This window comes from Adiantum capillus-veneris, chromosome 8 (assembly GCF_014529385.1).
Source record: "Adiantum capillus-veneris isolate H3 chromosome 8, ASM1452938v2, whole genome shotgun sequence".
NCBI classification, from domain to species: domain Eukaryota; kingdom Viridiplantae; phylum Streptophyta; class Polypodiopsida; order Polypodiales; family Pteridaceae; genus Adiantum; species Adiantum capillus-veneris.
Genome location: NC_140938.1, coordinates 148,042,573 through 148,063,397, shown reverse-complemented (window position 1 = coordinate 148,063,397; position 20,825 = coordinate 148,042,573). Strand labels below are relative to the sequence as shown.

The 20,825-nt window shown below is 42.5% G+C and overlaps 1 long non-coding RNA gene across 1 annotated transcript; it reads right to left on the bottom strand.

Moving 5' to 3' along the window:
* Nucleotides 1–1,818: 1,818 nt before the first annotated feature.
* On the bottom strand, nt 1,819–2,349 carry LOC147453146 (uncharacterized). The gene is made up of 3 exons (XR_015189032.1): nt 2,238–2,349; nt 2,043–2,144; nt 1,819–1,941 (listed from the first exon to the last, which is right to left on the bottom strand). It is a non-coding gene; the product is annotated as an uncharacterized LOC147453146 (long non-coding RNA).
* Between the last annotated feature and the right edge of the window lie 18,476 nt (nt 2,350–20,825).

Here is a 20,825-nt window from a genome sequence, read left to right as displayed (position 1 = left end):
CCCCCCATCCTCACACACTCCCCCCCCCCCCACGGTGGGAACCCACCATATGGATTCCCTCTCTCCCTCCTATCCACGCCACCTCATCCCCTTCTCCCTCTCTCTCTTCCGTTTCAGCCCGAAGGTGCAACGCACACCACGGATGCACAACCCCCACCACACACTCACTCACCCTCACCCTCTCCCTCCTTCACACTCTCACACACACCTCCAATCCCCTCTCCCTCTCTCGCGCTCTGTCCCGGCTCCAGCCCACCCGCCATCTCTCTCTTTCTCCCTCTCGGCCTGTACAGGCGTAGCGTACGGACTCTCTCTCTCTCTCTCCCTCCCTCTCTCTCTCTCTCTCTATATATATATATACACACACACACACACACACACACACACCTCACACACACACACCCCACGCATACACACACACACAAACACACACACACCATCCCCCCCCCATCCCCCATCTTCGCGTAGCGGTCTCGCTGGTTGCCAACACAGAAAATAAAAAAAATACTAAAAACATATATAATATATACATTATATAGATAAATCCCCATTCCCACCGCACGCTTGCACACACACGCACCCACATATACATATATACATACACATCCGCCCAGACGCACATACATACACACACGCATATACGCACTACAAATACAAGGAAAAACTAAGGAGTCTACGACTACGACGACCAACAAAAGAAGGAGAACACCCAAAGCATGCACCGCTAACAACAAAAAGAGGAAATGCACCGAGGGCATGCCCCGGCCGACCCCGAAAAGAAGTACGCTCTACACCGACACACCGACAACACACCATTTGTCGGCAACACGCAACCACGATGCCGTTTCCAGTAATTTATAGGGTATTTTTATCATTTCTTCATTTTTCACCCAAGCCATTGTAAAATTCCTATTTTTGTAAATTTCCTCTCTCTAGGTGATGGTCACAAATGCCCACCTAGAAATTCTCATCTTTTAATAACCTCCCAAAACAAAGCAAGGGTCAACCACATCGGGCCCACCACTTGCTTTGTCTCCCCAATTGAGCTTACCCTAATCACACCGGGATTGCCATAATCCAAGAAGCCAGAACCTATAAATTGGCACTGAGAGGTCACTATCGGGGGGGAGGGAGGGGCAGTTCATGAGAAGTCAGCACTTGGTAGAGTGTAGTGTGAAGAGTTGATTCTTTATTTCTACTATCTCATTATCATCTCACACCCTAGCTAGATCCTATATCTAGGGTAAACTCCAATATATATATATATATTCTATGTATTTTCACTACAAGAGGTTGTGTGCTCTTGTGACGCTGTTAGCGACGGAAATACACTGGGTTTTTATAACCCCCTGCGTCGCTAAAACCGTCGCTACGAGAGCGTCGCTATTTGCGTCGCTATATAGAGACGCTCATAGCGACGGTCGTAGCGACGATTATAGCGACGTTTACACAGAAGTCTATAGTGATGCTCATAGCGACGCTACAGAGCCATAAATAGCGAAGGTTAAAGTGACGCCCGAGAGAGAATTTTTTTTGGTGACAGGGCATTGAATGCCCTGCCACCCATCAACCATATTGTACTTGATTCACTTTTTAAAAAAAGTGCAAGGGTAGATAATATACCCAAAATAGTCACCCACAAGAGGCATTGTTTGCAAATTGACAAGCGTAAAATTGACACTTGTACACATCATAGGAAAAATGAATTGATTGGCAAATGTAATAATGACAATTGTACAACATCATAGGCATAAAGAATTGATTGGCAAAATGAACTGCAGTGACAAATGTAATAACATACATGGTTCAAAAAGACGTATAAAATCCGTCTCATGATACATAAGCTATGAGAAACCCTAAACAAATGCTATCTAGCTACGGCTAAACTGACGTCGTCTAGTCAGACGTCTCATCGCGTCCAAGCGGCGTATCTGTCGGATTCTGTAAAAAAAGACAATAAGACAGCTTTCAGTAAGTATAAACATATAATGACATTTATAAAACAATACAAAAAATAGAAAAGAGTAAACCCTAATACTAACCATGCCGCCGCGAGAACTGAGAATGTCCATCAGGGCGTTTAAGCCCTTCCTGCCTGCGTACTCGCGCTCGTACGGTGTGGGATCACGTCCTGTCATCGACCACTGTCAAAACATACAACGAATTCATTATGTTAGAATTAAAAAACTCATAAACCCTAAACTATCGAAGATAAAGAGAAATACAAAAACACTTACAAAATCGGCCTCAAATGATGCCCATCCACCGCTCCCCAAGTGGTGCGAGCTCCCTGCCTCTACTCGCGCTCTGGATGCATCCTTTTGTTGCTTCCACTTGTCGGGATTCTCGCGCGCTGCTTTCTTCGCATTCTTCCAATCTTCTTTGGCCAGCCAATCTGGCCTGTTCCACCCATGCTTGATTGCTTTTTGCACTTCGAAACGCTTGTGTTTGCAATATTCGTGCATTCGAATCTTCATCAGGTCTTCATTGAAGCGATGATCCCGTGTTGGAACGGGAAACTCATCATGAAGTATGCTGATGACTGTTTTATAAATCACTTGGTACTTCACTCCATTTGTTTAGTATGTAGTGTCTAAACAGCTGAGAGCAAAGACCACGCATGCGCGAGATCACCTTCTTGCCGTCATCATCCATGATGATGCCGCCGTTGAAGTCGACGGAGTAAGGCAAGCCCTCTGGCCAGTGACGCGTGAACCTGGGTGTCCCAGCAGGGGTCTCTAGCGAGGTGTCGATGGGGGTACGGACGTCAGGTGTCTTCACCGGCGTCTGGGCCCCGAAGCGAGGAGTGTCAAGTGGGGTGGCCCCTGGCGGAGTAGGTAGAGGTGTGTAGCTGCTAGGAACAGTCAGCCGTGCAAAACCTGGCGTAGATGGCGATGTTGTGGCTGGTGTGGGGGCGGGCAAACAAGGGGAGGGTAAAGAGCCTCGTCGAACACGAGGCGGTGTGGAGGAATCGGTGGCGGAATCCCTACAACAACCGCCATCGCCACCACTAGAGCGCCGGTGTCTAGACGAGTGTGAAGCTCGTCTCGTCGACGCCGAAGCTTCGGAGCGCGCCGAATGCTCCGAAATAGAGAGAGATGCGGATGGAGTAGGAACGCGCAATGATGCGCCAGAGCGATGACGCTCCACGTACCACTGTCTCTGCTACGGTGACAAAGAAGAAAGAAACTCCTCATCATCCATACCTGCATTAAACACACGAATATTTAAACTTAATATTGAATGAATAGAGTAGACAATGACGCAAAGACCATTAAATACAATGACGTAATGACGCGTATAAATACAATGACGCAATGAATTGAGTGATAGAAGAGGCAAGTCGAAAACTCAAAATTTTCAATCAAAAGATGTGAGCGCCATGGAAGGTACTTAGAGAGCCAGAGCTTTTACAACCCGGAGCAAAATTGTTCAAATACAATATTTGTGGCTTTAAGAGATCTCTCTCTCATCCTCGCATAACTCAGCATAACTTTCTATATCTATATAGAGCTCTCCATTTAAACACATATCCTTTGTTTCATTTTGTAGCTCCTCTGCATGCACCCCATATAGAGTAGTAGCATCTTGATGCTCGTCTGGCACCACCGCAGCGGCTTCTGATTGAGCATCTTCTCTGATCTCCTCCATTGATGCCGTTGTGATTGGCACATGGTAGCCTTCATACGTCCTTGCACTACGAGGGGCTACCTCTATGACGTACCACCAGTTTGATGTAGACTTTGTAGGATGAAATATTACCTGCCAGAGCCACATAACTTACATGAGAGCTTTCAAGCACATAACTTGTAAAAGGGGGATGTTAACTATTTACATACTTACTTGTTCACAATGCTCTGGTAGTACGAAAGTGTCTCTTAGGTCAGTCCATTTCTTAGTAGAATCCACCTCAAGAAAACCAGACTCTCCTCTACGCACAGTAGCGTTGCGACCCTCCATGATTATCTTGAACCATTGCACGTCGAACAAGTCGACAAAAAATCCTTTGTAATCGATCCTCAAAATCTCTTGCAGCGTGCCGAAGTAAGTGAGTTCCACCACCACAGGATCTGCATCAGAGGAACGTCGTCGACTAGACTGTTCAAATTTTGCCATGATTCCACAATCTTGAGTAAAACGCTTTTTGTCGATTCGTTCCACCCTAAAATGTCGACCTTTACACCATGCTGCTGTGTATGACTTATACTACAACGAACAAAGATTATGAGTGGCCGTTCAAACGTTTAGAAATAAAGTCACTAGCATGTCGTACATTGCAAACTTACCTTGGTCGCGCAACCCCGAGAGTACTCCCACTCTTCCTCGGTCATTTCGTCACCGCATTGTATTCCCCTCTGAAAAGAATGCAGTCATTAGGACAAGCGTGGATAGAATTGTAATCCATCCCCAAGTTTCGCAAAATCTTTCTTGCTTCATCTCGGGAATCTGGCATCACATTGTCAGCTGGTAGTATGTGCTCTTTAAGCAATCTACACAACATAAAAATACGATACAGTCGTGTAAAAATCTATCAGATCATTATACATTTAGAGTTTTATTAAAGTAAACTAATTGTAATAGATCACCTGAAAAGTGTTGTGACGCTAGTGTCACTCCATCCAAACTTTGCCTGCATGTTGAGAAGAACCAGGAGTGCTTTCAATCTAGACATACGTGCTCCATTATACAATGGCGTATCGGCTTCACTTTTCATATCATCATAGATAAGCCTTTCTGAATCCATGATCGTCTCGATCATTTCATCAATCTCGGGCTCAAACATTGCCTCGTTGGGAATGTGCTCTGCATGATCATCCCCCGAGCTGTCAGAGGCTACATCTTGTGGCCTCACATATGCTGCTTGACCAAAGCGCCTGCGAACAAGTCTATTGTTTTGCAAGATTGCTGCTTGTTGGCCAGCGTCAGAGTCCGACGAGTTATAATTGGCAACAACTCGATCTATAATAGATGGATTGAACTCGCCAAATTCGCGAACGTGCTGCAAAGAAACACGTCTTGTCCGTCGCACAGTATGCTTGCACTGATTACAAGGACATAAGACCCTCGTCGAGAGATAGGTGTTTCGGTTGGAAGGTCCCACATCCTCGTCACTACTCATAATGAGGATAAAAATCTTATAACCTGGACAACAAATTTAATATTCTATTGGCATTCTTTGTCTTATCTCTCTCTCTCTCTCTCTCTCTCTCTCTCTCTCTCTCTCTCTCTCTCTCTCTCTCTCTCTCTCTCTCTTTACCTCACATTCTCTAGTCATGTCCAATCCCCGCACACCTCAGTCTAGAGGTGCACGGAGATCAGAACCACCGGGTTATAATCTCGTCTTTATTGGTCAATACCTATATTTGTGGGCACAAGAAATCTACAGACCCACGTCTACATGATACTGCATGTAGTGGACAAAACCCGTTTGCCTCTTCTCTAGCTATAGCACTTCACAGCATCTTAACATCTTTTCATAGTAGATCTTTTCACTGTTCGTCTAACTCTAAACCCTAAACTGTAAGTAATTCTTGTGTGGACTCGATCTAACGTAAATAAGCGTAAATCTAAATAAACGTAAATCTAACTAAAAATAAACCTAAATCTAATTTAACGTAAGTCTACATCTAACCTAATCTTTAACGTCTTTTGGGATAGTTTCCTACGACGTTAAAACTCTCTTCTTCTTGTGTGTGTGTGTGTGTGTGGGTAAACCTAAATAAACCTAAGTCTAATCTAATATAACATAAATCTAAATCTAACGTAAATTATGTTATATTAAAAAAAAAGAACTAAACTAACAGGGATTATAAGAACCTTAAAACTGATTTAACACATAATTTTTCACATAACTCGGCAAGAGTTGGCATTCTCATCACTAAAGATGTGAGAGTTAACTTCCGGCAGTGACGCTGTCTCATCTCCATCCACATCTGACGACAGCAATTGGCCCTTTAGACCGTTCTTGCTCTTGTTACTAACTTTGAAGTTGCTGTTGAATGACTAGAGGTTGTCTAGATGGTCATTGTGTCGGGGATGTAGTGACTCTTGCCGCCCTGAAGATCCACCTTCTTCCCTATCTTCTGAAGACATTTCACTAGTACTTTTGGATTGACGGAACCCACCATGAGTGAAGGCAGCAATACCGTATATTCCATTGAGGGCTTTCTTCACCCGCTTCATGCGGGCATCGCAGTCTATGGAGACCTAAATCTAATCTAATATAACGTAAATCTAAATCTAGCGTAAATAAACGTAAATCTAATTAAAAATAAACCTAAATCTAATTTAACGTAAGTCTACATCTAACCTAATCTTTAATGTCTTTTAGGATATTTTCCTACGACATTATAAGTCTCTTCTTCTTGTGTGTGTGAGCGTGTGTGGATGTGTGTGCCAATAAAAAGAGATAAATGGTATAACCTTTCTATCACCCATGCCAAGTATGATAGATTGGTTATGCCATTTCCCTCTTGAATAATAGGTCTTGAGTTCAACTCCTCGTTGGCTAGATCTTTATGTCTTTTAATTTTAATTAGTTTCCTACGACGTTAAATTAGTTTCTCTCTCTTTCTCTCTCAATGTGTGTGCGTTTTTTTGGATCGTATGCATGTTTTCTCTCTCTTTTCCTCTCTCAATGTGTGCTTTTTTGTTTATGCATGTTCTCTCTCTCTTTTCCTCTCTCAATGCGTGCGTTTTTTGTTTATGCATGCTCTCTCTCTCTTTTCCTCTCTCAATGGGTGTGTGCATTCTTTGTTTATGTATGTGTTTGTGCATTTTTGTTTATGTTTGTACTCTCTCTCTCTCTCTCTCTCTCTCTCTCTCTCTCTCTCTCAAAAACACTATGTGTGTGTGTGTATGTGTGTGTGTGAGAGAGAGAGAGAGGGAGAGAGAAAGAGGGGAAGGGAACATGAGAGTGAGGAGAGGGAAGGAGCATACCTGGCTCTCCTTTCTCTCCTCGTGTGTGTGTGTGTGTGTGTGTGTGTGTAAAATAAAAAGAGAGAGAGAGGGAGAGCGTTACCTGCTCCTTGCTTGAGGGCGCCGAAAAACTCAGATCTGAGATCTGAGTTTTTGGGCGCGCTCTGTTATTTTTTTAGCCCAGTCGACGTCGCTATGAGCGTCGCAAATTTAAAAAGAAATTTACGACGCTCATAGCGACGCCGGGATTTTTTTTTTGAGCGTCGCTGTGTGAGCGTCGCTAATATGAATAACCTCTTGTAGTGTTTTCATATATTTCTTTATAAATAGCTACTAGGAGGGAATCAAATCATAGTGGGACACTAGGTGGCATTATTTCAAAGATACACTTATTTTAATGCATTATTGTAAGCATGATTATAAAACTTTGTCAAGGATCAATGTCATGCTTTCATATGGCATGAGGTGTCCTTTGGAATCAAATGAAAGTCTAGGCTAAGGGGACCACAGGAAGACTTTTGCTGCCAGAAATGGACCCTATTTTGATGATTTTTTTACACAAGGTTCCAATCCGAATTGGAGAATGATTTTAAAATGAAAATTGTAGCTAATGAGCTGATTTTTTTCCCATATTATTACTTTTCTTTTTGGAGCCACGGTTGAGGAGATATGATGAAAATACTAGACCCCAGTCTGCCCACATCATGCAGGGACAGCTCATTTCCAACTTTTCCAGTTTCTGTTGACACTGGCTCTTCTCTTCTTGTGTAAACCCTTGGGGGGTTCCCTTCACCTATAAAAGGGGTCCTCTTCTTCCTTGAAAGGAACTCAAGCATTCGAGCCATTGATGAGAGGAATTTATGAGGGAGTGAGTAGTAATGCCAAATTGTACTTAGCCATTAACATAAGCCTAAGCCTACACTTTAATTTCTCCTAGAAGAAGACTAGCCATTCTTGCAATAAGCTAACCTTGGAAGATCAACTCTAATCAAAGATGATCTTGCACTTGGCGTATCAATCAAAGTGGAGTTCTCCCCTCTTCTTCGCTCTCCATCAATAATGGTGCCAAAGGGTTTGTCAAGTAAGATGTGTTCTACATTGATGTTTTCTTGATTTCTTGTTGTTTTCTTTTTCATATCTAATCTAATATATATATATATATATATATATATATATATATATATATATATATATATATATATATATAAATATATATATATATATATATATATATATATATATATATATATATATATATATATATCAATATCACATCCTTAACCAAATCTATCTCTCTCACTCTTAGTAATTCATCCTCTCTACAAATTTTAGGTTCTCCTTGCTACAGGTACATCTCTCCCCACGGTATCCTTATTGCCTACGGGCAAGAATAGGGTTTGGGAGGGAAACTTCTCATCTCTTCACTTCTCTCATATCTACATTTCTCACATACTATCCTAGATGAATAATCCACATGATGATAATTTCTATCGCTTTCACTCTGTACGATCTATTAGAATTAACGTATGGATTAGCCGTAAAATACACTTTCAACAACGTATAGTGTTTCTCTTTGGCCCAGAAAGGCTCAATGAAATACTTCTATCATCGGATCCCATCATACTACCTCTCATAGACTATAATTTTTCTTTTGATGTAAGCGTAGTTATCTTGCTATGAACCAAGAGGATTTGTACACACAATTAATCCCAATCACTAGACAAAATATATATATTATGGTAAGCACAAAACTACAATTCCAAAGAACAATTCGTAGCATATTTGGTCAGCCAAGATTGAATTCCATTAACTCATCTATTAACCCTTTCATATTACCCATGATACGACATGACCATAGCCTGATGTTTTCATCTTTGTGTATTTTGACATTCTCTTTTGTGTTCTTTTTTTGTGTGTGTGAGTGCAAGAGAGAAAGAGTGTGTCTTGTTTGATTGCACTTCTTTCAAAACCCTATTCTTCATGGCATCTATGGTTTAACTCCTTCATATAGTTTTTGTTGAGTTCTCGCACAAACTCTCACAGCCATAAGCGCGGTGCTTTCATGGCAAGACCGCAAATTTCTCGACAACGTACACACGCTCTTGATAGCAAGCTCCACAATCATTGAGTCGTCTTAGAGAACGTACCAAGTAGTTTGCACCATCTTTTCTCCCTACCTTTCTACCACCACGGCGTGCCATTTGTAAATACTGCAGAAATAATTCTCCCTCACACCCTCGAGGGTTTTCATCATTTGCAAATCTGTGTGTGTGTGTGTGTGTGTGTGTGTGTGTGTGTGTAAGTTTGCGGTGTTCATATCAACGTGCTTTGTGTCCTAGCCACTTAAAGCTAGGTGGTGCCGCTTGTTTGCTTTATCGTGATAGGCTTGAGGCACGCCATTAGGCCCCCGGCGTTTTAGAGGCCATCGGGGTTCGGGGTTCACTTTGCTCCCGTCAATGCTTTGAGCTGCTTCATGTGACTCTCCATTTAGAGCACGTTCTATGTGTTTGATGCTCCATGCTTCGAACTTTTTAACAGGCCTTTAATTCTGAAACACATTTCCTTCAATGAGGTGTTTTTGCTCTTCCACGCACCCAGCACTTGCTTCACAACTAACAAGGCATCACCTTTTATGCTCAACCTTCTATCCCATGCTTCAAACAAATGTGTAATCTGGCTTCCAACATAGCATATTTAGCCTCATTGTTACTATGTGCATCCAACTTGAACCCTCTCTTACATACTAGCTTCCCCTCTGGATCATAAAGTGCTATACCCCCTGAAGCCGCATCATGGCTCTTTCTGTATGAGCCATCAAAGAACAACACATGTGCATTGCTTATCTGTGGCACTTCTTCAACTACTCTTCTCACCGCCTCTTCCTTAACAATAAGGGGATTCTCCTCGTAGGTCAACAAATCGGCTAGGGTAGCTCTTGTACTGTCTTCCACTAGAAAAGAGAACTCAAATTCTTGCAGCTCAATTACCCATTTCTTGACCACATTTGACATGTTAGTGCCATTAATTAACTTTGGAAAAAAGGCACAACTCGTCAAGAAAACAAAAGGTCGTGGTAGCAAGTAATGAAGAAATCGTCGAGACAAGCAAATATTACACTAGCCATCACTAGCTCTACTTTCGAGAACTTTCTCTCTGCTATCAACTTCACTCGGCTTGCACAATACACTTGCATCATATAATGGCTGCCCTTCCCCTTTTGCAATAGCATGGCTCCAATGGCATCATCCCCTACTGATGGATTTACATAAAACACTTGCTCCCAATCGGGAGCGTGCATGGCTGGCAACCCCCCTAACACTTCTTTCACCTCTTGAAACACTTCTTCACACTTGTCATCCCATTGCAAAGGATCATGCTTTGCCACTTGTTGTAATGGATAAAGGAGCTTCGAAGACAATGGAATAAACCGTGACATGTACTTTACTTTGTGTATAAAGGTTGCCAATTGCTTTTTACTCGTAGGTGATGGAAGAAGAATAATAGACTTAACCTTGTCTGGATCAGCCTCAATGCCATTTTCTGACACCATATGTCCCAATAACTTCACCCTTGGTTGTTCTAAATGACATTTATTTGGATTTAGTTGTCCTCCACATTGATCATATCGAGCCAATACCATCTGTAGCTTCTAATGGTGTTCAGCCCTACTGCTATAGACACAGAAGTCGTCCATAAAAGCTTTAACACAACTACCAATTAATGGTGCCAATACCCAATTTGCTCTCTCTTGATAGAAATATGGCCCATTTGACAACCGAAATGGCAATACCATGTAGCAATAGCATCCCCATGGCGTAATGAAATTTGTCTTAGTTCGGTCTTTAAGAGAAATCTTCAATTGAAAATAGCCTGAAAAACCATCACACACATTGTACCTCTCATTACCTGCCATTGAATCCAAGATCTGATCGATGAATGGGAGAGGGTATGGTTTCTTCTTAGTGGCTGCATTTAAAGGTTTAATCTACACAAATCCTCCACTTTCCATTCTTCTTTAGACTGACTACTACTGGACTCACTCATTCTGTGGTTTCCACTGGGACTATGAACCATGCCTTCAATAACTTGTCCACCTCTTCCTGCAAGGCTTTCATTTGCTCTTGACCCATCCTTCTTAGCCTTTGCAACACTGGCTTAGCACCTTCTTTCAGCTCTATATGCATCTCTTTACCCTTGAACCCTCTGATCTCTTCATATGAAGGTAATGAACAAATCAGGAAAACTAGCCAGCATGTGCAAATATATCTCCTTCTCCATAGCTTAGAGGTATCCACCACTGATCATTTGTGTCATCAATTCCTACTTCTTTGACAATTCAACCTTGGTTTGCATCAGCCCTTCAATCACTTCATAAGGCCCTTCACTTTCATCTTCAACCTCATCTGCAAATGCAACTAAACTAGACTCATGGGTTTCTTTGTCCATCAAAAGAAATGCAACATCAGCATCCTCATCACTCCTGGTAGTACTATCACTGTCCTCATCAGCAGTCTCACTGTGGAATAGTCCTCATCACTAGACTCATCCTCATGTTCATAATGCTCTTCCAATATTTTACTTGTGTACATATTATAAAGCTTATTGGCACCTGTCTTTCCATAGAGGCTAATCGTACCACATCTCCAATCTTGAACAGCTCCCACTGCACGTAACCATGGTCTACCCAATATAATAGGATATGCTCCCAACCCCGCTGGCATCACATGAAAATCAACCACTACCTTTGCATCATATGCTTCCACTTCTAAGCTCTTTACAACACCCAAACATTTTACTTTTTGATGGTTTTCCAATCTAATCTGGAAACCTGACACTCCATTCACTGTAAGACCCATCTTCTCAACGCATGAGTGTGTGATGACACATATTTGGGTTCCACCATCCACATAACCTTGTCCCAAATTTTTTCTTTTGTGCCACACATCTACTATTGGGCAAATGTCTGGTAGCTCATCCATCGCCAACACCTTCACTAAACCTCTCTCTGGCTCTTTCTCCATTGGGTTAACCATCCTCTTCCATTGTCTCTTTAGCTTAGGCACCATCTCCATTGGGTTAACCATCCTCTTCCATTGTCTCTTTAGCTTAGGCACCATCTCTATAAGCTGCCCAAAAGTGACGTTTGCTTTCGTGCTTGTCAAATTCCTCCTTCAAGTCATAGCTTAATTGCCCATCCCCTACTGGAAAATCTGAAACATGAAACTTGCGACGAGCCCTCCTTTTCCTCTTGGCCTTGACATCCTTGCCTTCATGGCTCTTTCCCTTCTTCTTACTAGGACCTGAGGCCCTTCTTCCTTCCTTGTCCTCTGTGGTCCTCTTTCTAATAGGCATCACTAATGTATCCTATAGCTTTGATGCCTTCTCCAAGGTGACTACACTTAACAATTTTGTCTTTCCCATTTCCTCCTAGGTTAATCCACTGGTTCCTTCATCTCCCTTAATTTCGATGCCATAATCATTTGACCTAGTTAGCACCTATCTTGGCAATGGATACATGTCTCCCCCCATCCTTGGTGGCTTATCACATTGCAGGCTGATGTGTCCCAACTCTCCACAATTATAACATGTGGGCGTCTACCTCCAAAACCTACCATTGCTTTGTCCAACACCATTCCTAGGTCTTTCTTCACCTCCTGGATGATTTGCAAACCTCCCTCGACCTCGATTATTTCCCACTTGAGATTCTTCATTAAATCTATTACTTGCCTCATGTCTTGCCTTAGTCCATCATCTTGCACTGCTGTAGTGACCACTGCTGGCATAACCTGAGGAGTAATAGAAACCACTGATTCATCATGAACCCCTAGCATGCGACCTTGTAAAGAGTCCATAGGCTGAAACTCAGACCTCATGGGCAAAGAATCCACCCCTAACTAGCTCATTTTCTTCAGCTTCCACTCTTTGTTCCTTGCTACCTCTAGTGCATCTTCATATGTCCTAGGCTTCCTTAGCTCCACTCTCCAAAGTATGTTCTCCCAACGACCAGCCAATAATCTGTCCTTCTTCATCATGTCAGGCGGGGGTACTTGTGGTGCTAGGTCCTTGCACATCCTCTCCCATGCCAATGAAAACTTATGTATGTACGCATCTACTGGCTCACCTTCCTTTTGCACCAAACCTTGTACTTCTTGCCACACTTTGTCAGGATGTTCTATCTTCAAAAACTCCACTTCCAATCCATGCCTTAGATTGTCCCAACTCAATCTTACAAGTGGATCAGCCAAAATCAACTCCTCTTCAAATGCTTTAAACCAAACTCGTGCATCACTCTTCAATCAAATATGGAGAAGACGTAACATCTCTGCAGGGTTATGAATCTGGTTTTGCTAATACAGGAAACCTCCATCTTTTCCAAAAAGTCTTCCACGTCTTCATTACTTCTTCCATGAAACTCGGGATAAGAGAAATCCATGGCTACCCAAGTTCAATGCTTTGAGAACCCCTTCAAGCACACATGCAAGAACCCAAAACTTTTTACTGACTCAATTCCAGAAACTTCAATGGAGCTTGTCTTTAGAAAAGGACGAACACATGCACATCAAATGAGTTTTCATAGTTAATTATCGGTATTACAACAGGCAAAGGACATTCCAGTATCTCTCTTAATCTTCTTGGCCCGAACATAAAGACTATGCACTGCTAGATGTAAGGTCTCTGACCCCGAACTAAAAGAGCACCATTGTACCATGAAAAGATCATAATGAAAAAAGTTACTATTTTTAGCAATTTTCCAAATTCTGTCAGTGCCATGATGCTTAGAATGTTATAAAGATTCAAAATGTGAATAAAATAATTTTTGTGAAAATTTTCCAAAATTAGTAAGTTTTTGGTCACCCGACCCGTCTAGTTTTGACCGTCTCAAAAATTGCACCTGTACCCCGAATTTGAAAAAAATGCATTTTCGAACACCGGAGGTTGCTAAATATGGCAAGTACTCGGACAGATACACCTTAGTTAGAGCTTAGTATAGCAATTTACGACATTAAATTCCGACTCGTATGGCCTGTTTTAGCCTAAAACCAAAATTGCATAAGGTTGTGCGAGGAGGCACCGGGGTCGAGGCTGTGTGGCAACAGGTTCCAGGCCACTCAGATCTTACTTTAGTAGCTAGGGGGTGCCCTCTCTTCTTTTGGGAGTTGTGGGAGAGTTGTCATGCTTGAGAGTGAGTGTGAGAGTCAGTTGCACTAGCTAACTAGACACTTGGTAGGCATGTAACTAGACTTGCCATGCATAAGTGGAGTAGCTCTCAGATGCAAATAGCAATCAAGGTTTATTTTCAGCATGGATAGGCCTATTTAAGAGTGTGCTCACACACATACACACACCTATGCTCACACACCCACTCAGTACAAACACACACACACTTACACACACACACCTTGCGGAGGTGTTGCCGGCACACATAGTCTTTGGAGAAGAAGCAAAGGAGGGAAGTGTTGCCCAATTCTCATCTTGAGAACTCCATTGGATTAGAATTTCCAGTAGAATTCAGCCCCTAATCACGTTCTTTTCTCCAAGTTGTCAATTAAGTAGTGAGTATAAAATGGCCTCGGTAAAGAGAACCCGCTTCGGTGGTGCCCACGACATGAATGGGACAGGAAAAGCTCCCATGGACGACCAAGTATTGACCATCTCACGGGCCAATGACAAGGAAATGGGGGAGGTAGGTCACATTTTTATTCAATTTGTTTAAATTAACATTGCATACGATAAGTTAGGAAAGAACATATCCTAAAAATGTTGGAGAAATCCGACGGATACCTGTGCATTTGAATTGAAGTGTATATTAAATTATAAGTAGGAAAGAATGGTTGATGGATACACTGTTTGAAATAGGAAAGAATGTCTGCTAGGGAAAATTTAGCTCGGCATGTTCATTTCTATTTCCAATGTTGGTACTAGTCCGAACCCCCTTCTGATCATCACAGGGGGCAGAGTTCCTCGTTAATGGCTCTTAAATCCATGACTACTGGTTAAGCAGTGGATACCTACGTCTGCTGGTTAAGCGATGGGAACCCACGTCTCGGTTTCTATGCAGTGGGAATGTCCATGTCGTGATTTCTATGCGGTGGACATACCTAGTTGTATGGGCAGCTAGGCGACAATGGGAGGAGTAAACTCTCGCTAGAGGGGGGATGTTGTACCTCCAAAACATTGAAATTTTAATGAATAAGTTTTGAGTAAAATTTGGTGGAAAGTGGGGGCTTGGCTCGGGTGGCCAATGCCTATGAGAAGGGTGGTCCTTATTGGTCACGAACTCTCCGTCCCCATAGTACTATAAATTGATGCTAGTATTACTCATTGCCCCAAGAGCGGCGAAGTCTCAAGTGTACGTGCCTCTCAAAGCTATGGGGAAAAAGGCACTCGAGACTTCTCTCCTCTTGGAAGGTAGGTTTTAGGACCGATAATTGATTAGACACGCTTTCCCTGCGAGGTGGAACTAGATCTCGATGCTAGTAGGCTCGAACTCGATTTACTTGGTGATGAGAGATCGTCCGCTAGTTGAACCCCAAACCGCGTTGCTTGTTTCCTTTGTAGATCTATTGGCCATCAGCTTTACCATCAGATCCGTTGTTTGAGACGACAGGGTGGGTATCTGACACCTGGTATCAGAGCTATAGGTTTATGAACTGGAAAATGATTTTGTTTGAAATTTTTAAAAAATAAGGGATAGTAGGATAGCTCGTACTCAAAGCTTGAGAATGATGTTTCCCAGAATAATGGCATTGGGTTGTCTAGCAAATTGTCTCCTGAGTGATGTTAAAGAGTTTTACTCGTTGAGCTTGTTGGGATTCAGTGGGTTCCACATGATGTTTTTTAAAGTCGTTGGTGCGACTAGTACTGCAGGCAGGTAGCCTGTTGATGCACATAAAGTTGTAAGCATGGATCAAAGCTCTCGAGTAAAGTTTTTACCATTATTTATCGGACAATTTTGGATGTATTCAATGGAATTTAAACTAATGGTGGAATGGTTAAATCCTTTGTGATAGCTGTATAGATTAAGTAGGCTGGTTAAGCCCAAAAAGTTAAATTTCTTCTTAAGTATGGAAAAGCCTAGGTTCATTTGAGAAGAGTGCTATAGTAACGAGTTTTATACCATTGGATAGGTACCGTCTATTGTGCTATATACCGCCGTTCAGGAGAAAAATCTTCTCCTTAAGCAAGCTCCGCCTCCAACCTTTAAAGGCGAAGGGGTTAATGTGGAGAGAGATGCGGAAGTATGGATGGAAGCAATGGAAGACTATTTCGAAGCTGCGAAATATCAATCTAAGAACCAAATCATGCTTGCGATGTTCCGCTTGTCTGGCGATTCCAAGATCTGGTGGAAACAACATTGCAGGGACTTGGATATCAAGGGATCTTCCCAGTCATGGGAAGACATCAAGGCTGCGGTGATGGAGCGATACTTACCACCCGCTCACAAAGACTTAAAGATGAATGAGGTTTTCTCACTTCGACATCTGACTTCTTCCATCGAAGAATATTATTCAAAGTTCATCACTCTTCAAAGATATGCTCCTAAGATGACGTTGGAACAACAGGTAGAACGATTCTGCCAAGGACTCATCGACCCCTTGAACAACCAACTAGAAGCTCTCAGGCCAGCAACTCTGCAAGATGCCTTGCTAAAGAGATTCAAGGACTACCCAAGATCAATACTATTTGTCAAAGAGGGCAAGGACAGACAACTGGAGTAACAGACCAATCAACCATGCATACGACCATCGTCCGATAGTAGCTACTACGGCAGCTACCGAGTTTCCCAATATAAGATGCTTTGAGTGCCAAGAGTATGGACATTACAAAATCCGATTTCCAAAAAGGATTTCCCAAAAGTCCGGTACTAACAATGTACCTCTGAACGTCAACGGGCGAGGTCAACCAAACGAAAGAGGAGGCCGAGGAAGAGGAATCATAGGACAAGGAAGCGGAGCTTTCGCTAATGCCGCAGTGAGACAACCAATTGTGGCTGACGAAGCTGATGAGAGAGCATCTCTGTATGCTGCAACTTCTAATCCTAGTGAACAATAATTCAAGCACCAGGATCTCATCAAAGTTCAGCAGAATAAGACGCATAAAGCTAAAGACAATTATATTATCAAAGCATGAGGGATATATGTACCTAATTAGTTAGCATAAAATTTACCCAGATGTATTTTTGAGATGAGAACATCTCAAATTCTTCACGTTGGGGGAGGATGTAAGGTCTCCGACCCCGAGCTAAAAAAGCACCATTGTACCATGAAAAGATCATGATGGAAAAAGTTACTATTTTTAGTAATTTTCCAAATTCTGTCAGTTCCATGATGTTTATAATGTTAAAAAGCTTCAAAATGTGAATTAAAATAATTTTTGTGAAAAATTTCCAAAATTAGTAAGTTTTTGGTCACCCGACCCGTCTAGTTTTGACTGTCTCGAAAAACTGCACCCGTACCCCGAATTTGAAAAAAATGCATTTTCGGACCCTGGAGGCTGCTAAATATGGCAGGTACTTGGATAGATACACCTTAGTTAGAGCTTAGTATAGCAATTACGCATTAAATTCCGACTCGTATGGCCCGTTTTAACCTAAAACCAAAATTTCATAAGGTTGTGTGAGGAGGCACCGGGGCTTGAGGCTGTGTGGGAACAGGTTCCAGGTCACTCAGAGCTTACTTTAGTAGCTAGGGGATGCCCTCTCTTCTTTTGGGAGTTGTTGGAGAGTTTCCATGCTTGAGAGTGAGTGTGAGAGTCAATTACACTAGCTAACTAGACACTTGGTAGGCATGTAACTAGACTTGCCATGCATAAGTGGAGTGGCTCTCAGATGCAAATAGCAAGCAAGGTCAATTTTCAGCATCGAGAGGCCTATTTAAGAGTGTGGTCACACACACACACACACACACACACACACACATACTGATGCTCACACACCCACTCAGTACACACACACACTTATACACACACCTTGGGGAGGTGCTGCCGGCACACATAGTTTTTGGAGAAGAAGCAAATGGAGGGAAGTGCTGCCTGATTCTCATCTTGAGAACTCCATTGGATCAGAATTTCGAGTAGAATTCAGCCCCTAATCAGGTTCTTTTCTCCAAGTTTTCAATTAAGTAGTGAGTATAAAGTGGCATCGGTAAAGAGAACTCGCTTCGGTGGTGCCCACGACTGTGAGGCGGGAACAAGTAACGTGAATGGGAAAGGAAAAGCTCCCATGGATGACTAAGTAATGACCATCTCAGAGGCCAATGACGAGGAAATGGGGGAGGTAGGTCACATTTTTATTCAAGTTGTTTAAATTAACATTGCATACGATAAGTTAGGAAATAACATATCCCTAAACATGTTGGAGACATCCGACAAAAACCTCGGCATTTGAATTGAAGTGTATATTAAATTCTAAGAAGGAAAGAATGGTTGATGGAGATACTGTTTGAAATAGGAAAGAATGTCTGCTAGGGAAAATTTAGCTCGGCATGTTTATTTCTATTTCCAATGTTGATACTAGTTCGGACCCCCTCCTGATCACAGGGGCCAGAGTTCTTGGTTAAGGGCTCTTAAATCCACGACTGCTAGTTAAGTGGTGGGAACCCACGTCTTGCTTTCTATGCGGTGGGAATGTCCATGTCGTGCTTTCTATGCGGTGGACATACCTAGTTGTATGGGCAGCTAGGCGACAACGGGAGGAGTAAACTCTCCCTGGAGGGGGGAAGTTGTACCTCCAGAACATTGAAATTTTAATGAATAAGTTTTGGGTAAAATTCTTACTAGAATTACTGTCTTGGTGCCGCTTTGCAACACTAGTTGAAGGGCTGTATTAAAGAACTTGTGAATCGGAAAAATAAACAAAGAACTTATATGTTGAACAACCATTGTGGTAGTAGTTAGGTAACAAAGGAAGTGTGAGTATGGGGCGAAAAGTGGGGGCTTGGATCGGGTTACCAATGCCTATAAGAAGGGTGGTCCCGATTGGTTGGGAACTCTCCGTCCCCATAGCACTATAAATTGACGCTAGTATTACTCATTGCCCCAAGAGTGGCGAAGTCTCAAGTGTATGTGCCTCTGAAAGCTATTGGGAAAAAGGCACTCGAGACTTCTCTCCTCTTGGAAGGTGGGTTTTAGGACTAATAATTGATTCTCCTACGAGGTGGAACTAGATCTCGATGCTAGTAGGCTCGAACTCGATTCACTTGGTGATGAGAGATCGTCGGCTAGTTGAACCCAAAACCACGTTGTCTGTTTCCGCTGTAGATCTAGTGGCCATCAGGTTTACCATCAGATCCGTCATTTAAGATGATGGGGTGGGGACCTCACACCAGAAAAAAATCTTCCTGGACACATGAACATTTATTTGGATTCTTTGAGTTAAATGAAAAGGAGTGAATTGAGGGCCATTTTGATCATCCATTAAAGTCAACCATGCAACTCCCAAGAAGGCACACCTGTCATATCCTTTGATTTCCCCACTAGTACATAGCCAATGGCGAGGTCACGAAAAGCGTTCTCCAGCCACCTGTATCACTGAAAGGATCTCACATTTGAGAATCCCCTAGCTCAATAAAACCTTACGCTATCGACCCTCTCATGAAGGCTTATGCAAATCTCGTATAGCCAAGTCTCAGAAATGACTATCTTCTAGACCAAGTCTCAGAAATGGCTGGGACTGCCAAATAAAACCAAGTATGGCTCCACAAAGGCGTACAATGGCAGTTTCCACAAGTAACGTACAATACCAGCAGACAATGCGCTCAAACACGTGCCAAATGATGCATACCCACGGCAACTGCAAGTGACTCCCACTGTTAGCGTATCACTCTACTATAGCTACCTGTACGTGTGTGAATCCCCTGTACCTATACATGTACCTGTCCCTGTAACCTGTAACTTGCAACCTGTAATCCTGAATCTCGAAGCTTGAAGCTCGAAGCAAAAGGTACTCGAAGAAGATCCTCCGTGGGGGCACCAAAAGAATGCGAGCGGGATGAAAACACATAGAACGCCTCTATAATGACCCGACACACACTCTTGGGATGATATACACACACACTATGGGACACCACCGGCTTACACAACCCACCTTACCGAAACAGGGAACACACCTATGGAGTGATACGAGAGAGACTACCCATTTACCCACTCCACACAGAGAGACACACACCCAAAAAAATCAGCTCAAAAGAGGAGTTGTCACATCATAAGTGAATTAAAAAAAGAATCTTCGAAAATATGAGGAATCTCATGGCGTGCTATATATCAATAGACAGAGCTTGAAGAGGAAATTCTAATTGTCAAACCTCCGCCAACTTTGGAGTTTATTTGCAAAACATTATCCATGTGCCCATTTTGGTACAGAGAGGTAAATTCAAACACCTTAAAGGGCCTCTTTGTGAGTCCAACTTTCACCTAATGCTTTCCCTCGTTTTGTGAAGTTATTGTGCTTCATTTGCAGTTGTAATTGGTCTTTGATAGACACTCCGCGTAGTAGCATATTGTTGGCTTAGCTTAATCTTCAAGTGAAACTTGCGCTTATCACTAATGGAAGATGTATTAGTAATTATAAGTAATGAAGGAGCAGAAAGTATAATGGAAATAACGTAGCAGCAGAACAAGGTGCATCAGAGAAGAAGAGATAAAGCTCGCGCAAGGTGAGAGAAATAAGAGAGATTGAGTGGAAACAAGTATTTGCCGCCAAGTACCTAGATACGCTTTAGATTGCGTAGATATGCTTTAAATGACCAAAACGGACAAATTTGGAGCCGTTTTGCCGTAAACGACTCTGCTAATTAGTAATGTAACCAATTCCTTACACAGCCCTTTTTGAGTTGTTTTTGTCCCTAATGGTGGAACTTGCATCATTGGAAGGGGAGGATAAGGAGCAGTTTCCTTGCCATTACATCTGT